Consider the following 5,000-nt stretch of genomic DNA (forward strand, 5'->3'; position numbering starts at 1 on the left):
AACTCAACCGGTTTTTCACCGTGTCGACATTTCACCGGCTTTCTTCAAAACTCCTTTTACTTAGTTTATATTTATGAAATTTAAACAATTCTTTATCGTTAAAAATTGCGTCAATTTATGAATTGATTTAGAAGAGGAGATTCATGGCGAACAACTTTAATGATTTTAAAACAAACTTTGATAAATGGAGATATAAAAAGGAGACCCCATGAGCATAGTTTTAACTTTGTATACTACTTCTTACGCACACATACCAACGTACACACACACACACACACACACACACACACACACACACACACACACACACACACACACACACACACACACACACACACACACACACACACACACACACACACACACACACACACACACACACACACACACACACACACACACACACACACACACACAAACACACATACACAAACGCACTCACAAACACACACACAAGATTGCAAACCAACAAACTAACACACGCAATCACATTCACACGCCCAGTTACTCAGGAAGATTTTTCACGAATTTCCCCCCCAAAGACAAGGGTCCGGAAACGGGGAGGGACCGACGGTGGATTAACTTATTAAGTGGGAACCAAAAGGGGCGTAAAAGACTGCCGCCCTTTCCCTCCTCGTCAAGCGAAACGAAGACCTGAGAGGGGAAAGGGCGTGCGGGAGAACCCAAGTGGGCGGGGGCGAGGAGGCGCCCATGGCGCCCACGGCGGAGGCGGCCTTGGCAGCCTCTGAATGGGGTGATGATGCTTGTCTTCGCTGAGCCCATAAAAGGGATTGCGCAGTGTAAAGGAGAAGGAGGGGGAGAGAGAAGAGAGAGAGAGAGAGAGAGAGAGAGAGAGAGAGAGAGAGAGAGAGAGAGAGAGAGAGAGAGAGAGAGAGAGAGAGAGAGAGAGAGAGAGAGAGAGAGAGAGAGAGAGAGAGAGAGAGAGAGAGAGAGAGAGAGAGTCAGAGAGAGTTATAGAGAGATTTAGAGATTTAGAGATTTAGATATTTAGAGATCTAGAGATTTATAGATTTAGAGATCTAGAGATTTGGAGATTTAGATATTTAGAGATTTAGAGATTTAGACATTTAGAAATTTAGAAATTTAGAGAGTTAGAGAGTTAGATAGAGAGAGAGTTAGAGAGTTAGAGAGTTAGAGTTAGAGAGTTAGAGGGCTAGAGTTAGTGAGAAAGAGAGGCAGAGAGAGAGGCAGGAAGAGAGAGGCAGAGAGATACAGAGGAAGAGAGAAAGGAAGAGAGACGGCGGTAGAGGAGGATAGAGAAAAGGGACAAAGAGGAGAAAGAGGGGACAGAGAGGAAAATGTCAGAGAACAAACAGAGGAGAGAGAGAAAAAGAGGAAAGAAGCCAGACTGAGAGGAAAAAAGTGAAATGAACAGAAAGAGAAAAGATTAATTTAAAGAAAAATGAGGAAATAAGACAGACTCGGAGAAAAAAGTAAATTCAATTGAGAGAGAAAAGATTAAATGAAAGAAGAGAGAGGACGAGAGAGAGGGACGCGAAAAAGAGGAAGTAAAATTAGGTAAGAAAGAAACAAACAAAAAATACAATGAAATGAGCAAAAAAGAGAAAAAGAGTGAAAGAGAGAAGGAACAAGAGAGTGAGATGGGGGGAGAAAAGGAGGGAATTGGAAGAAAAATAAATTGAAAAATGAAAATAAATTAGCTTTAAAAGCAAAACGAGATGAATAAGGTCAAAATATATAAAACTTTTATGTGGAATTACATTGGCCTCATGTCTACAAGTCAGACTTCAAGAGAGAATGAGACGCGAAACGAATATAGAATCCTCAAAAGCAACAAATTTAGGCCTGGGGGAAATTATATGTATATACGCACATGTATGTGTGTGTGTGTGTGTGTGTGTGTGTGTGTGTGTGTGTGTATGTGTGTGTGTGTCTGTGTACGTGTGTGCGATTCACCATGGTCTTGGATCATGCGTTGGACTCGTGATCAACAGCTACTACCCTCCCGGATGAGAGCTCTGAGCTCATGTATGACCGATCTATGAGTAATGCTGTGAGCTTACACACCCACACACACCCAACTCCCCGCCCACGAGAGTTGGAGTAACGGTTCGCAACGCTGCCATACTGAAATTATTTCAGTCCTGGGCGGGATTCGAACTCGAACCGCTGGGTTAGCAGTTGCGAACGATACCACTGCGCCGTCGAGTCGTGTGTGTGTGTGTGTATGTGCGTATTTGTGTATATACTTTTACTTTTTCTCGTTTGCGTACACGTGTATGTCTGTATATGCGCGTATGCGTGAGCATGTAAGCGCGTGTGTACGTATACTAGTGTGTGCGTATTCGTGTACGTGTATCCATAAAGGGTTCTGCCTCTGCGGCGGCTTTTGTTAACAGAACCCTAAAAGAAGAGGAGGAGGGGAAGTAGAGGATAGTTCATTAAAAAGGAAACGAGCCACAGAGCCGGTCACGGGCAGAACCTTCCAGCCAGAGTCCGCTTCAGCGGGTGGGGGTGGGGGGTGGGGGCGCAAAACCGAAATCTAAGAGAAATGGACCCAAAGTCTAAATGTAAACAGTAAGCCATAAAATCGGATGATGTTGTTAGCATATCGAAAAGTTAAGCATACACAGAATGTGAAAAGTATGATATGTTTTTTTATTCAAGAAAATTACATAACTGTAATCTACATGCTGCATAGGAAAAGATATCACGTACCCCCCTCGCCCCAAAAAAAAAATATATATATATATTTACAAAGGATTTACAAAGGCGGAGCATGCCGACAGGAGACCTTTTGATCCATATCTAGGTCGGATGCGAAAAAAAAAAAATCATATTAATAATAAAATAATAAATAAAAACTATGATAATGTAAATAACAAATAAAATACATAAATAAATGCATAGGTATAGTTAAATAATAAACAAACAGGTAAATAGTAAATAATAATAAATTGACATATAACTAATAATAAATGAAAATCAGACAGAAAATGATAACAAAACAAAAACAAATAATATAAGATAAATTAAAATCATTACAGCATCTTACTTAGGTATTTATCTAAATGATTCTTAAAGCTTCGAACTGAACTACATTGCACTACCTGTGCAGGAAGTTTATTCCATTCATTAACTACACGGTTGGCAAAGTTGTTTCTACCTACTTCCAAATTGAATCTATTTCCGGACAGTTTGAGACCATTGTTTCTTGTCTGATTCTCATTCAATGTAAAAATTTGGTCACTTTTGATGTTGTCAATTCCCTTTAGAGTTTTTAAGACCTGTATCAAGTCACCTCTGAGTCTACGCTTTTTTAGCGAAAACGGATTCATATGTTTTAGTCGATTTTCGTATGATATATTTTTGATATTTGGAATCAGTTTTGTGGCTCGCCGTTGTACTTTTTCCAGTCTGTCAATGTCTTTAATGAGATTCGGTGACCATACGGAAACAGCATATTCTAAATGTGGACGAACTAACGATTTATATAGCTTGTTAATGAGTGATGGACTTTTGAAATCAAAAGATCGTACAATCAGTCCCAGAATCTTATTTGCTTTCTCAGAGGCTGAAATACACTGCTTGGATGATTTGAGGTCGTTACTGATAATTACGCCGAGATCTTTTTCACTATCCACTTTTGTTAACGAATTTCCAAATAACTTGTAATCGTACTTACTGTTATTTTTACCTATGTGCATTACCTTGCATTTACTTGTGTTAAATTTCATTAGCCACTTTTCAGACCATTGCTGTAATTTATCTAAATCTTCTTGAATATCTAATTGGTTTGAGTGATCATTTGCCACTCTGCACAGTTTTGTATCATCAGCAAATTTGGAAACAGTAGATTTTAGTCCATGGTCTATATCATTTATATATACTATGAATAGAAGTGGCCCAAGAACGGAACCCTGAGGAACTCCACTTGCAACACTTTTCCATCCAGAAGTTTTTCCATTTAAAACAACTCTCTGTTTTCGACCATTCAACCAATTACTAGTCCAACCTAATAGGCTACCACTTATTCCATGCAAAGCTAATTTAGTAAGTAGTCTTTCGTGTGGGACGGTATCAAAAGCTTTTGCAAAGTCTAGATATACTAAATCTATATTGTTTCTTTTGTCATAATTCGACATTATAAGGACCACAGCGTAAGCCTAAACTGTTTTTTTTTTTTTTTTTTTTTTTTTTTTTACAAAATACAGAAATTGATAAGAAAAATATAATTGAATTTGAAGCAGAAGTTCATAAGGCTAAAGATATATATATATATATATATATATATATATATATATATATATATATATATATATATATATATATATATATATATATATATATATATATATATATATATATATATGCCTCTAGGGCTCTATATATCAGTATAAAAACTGTAAGAAATGTGCCGATTTTGAAATGCAAACAGAACCTCATAAAGTCTATATACTATGACAGCTCTCCTCGTGTCTATGTCAAGCATTCAGGCGTCACATTATACACCTGCCTACCCTCTATTGCTCCTATCTCTGTACACAGGCGTCTGTCCTGTGCTTACACCTTGCCTTCATTTTGCACGTGGATTGAATTCTAAATCATCTAAGTTTGCAGAATAACAGGTCAAGGACAGTTAGTTGGGATATCAAAGGAGAGATCCACCAATTACACATGAAGTGCTTCCAGGGCAGCGAAATTGCTCCTATAGAGAGCTCCATGTGTACATGTAGGGACAGGCATACACACACACACACACACACACACACACACACACACACACACACACACACACACACACACACACACACACACACACACACACACACACACACACACACACACACACACACACACACACACACACACACACACACACACACACACTCGCACGCTCACACACACACACACTCACACACACAAAGGAGGTGCAAGACCAATAAAGATTAAATGAAGGTCACATGTACATATATATATACATATACATATGCATGTACATATACATATACATATAC

This window comes from Oratosquilla oratoria, chromosome 2 (genome assembly GCF_046742065.1).
Source record: "Oratosquilla oratoria isolate Oo_2021 chromosome 2, ASM4674206v1, whole genome shotgun sequence".
NCBI classification, from domain to species: Eukaryota; Metazoa; Arthropoda; class Malacostraca; order Stomatopoda; family Squillidae; genus Oratosquilla; species Oratosquilla oratoria.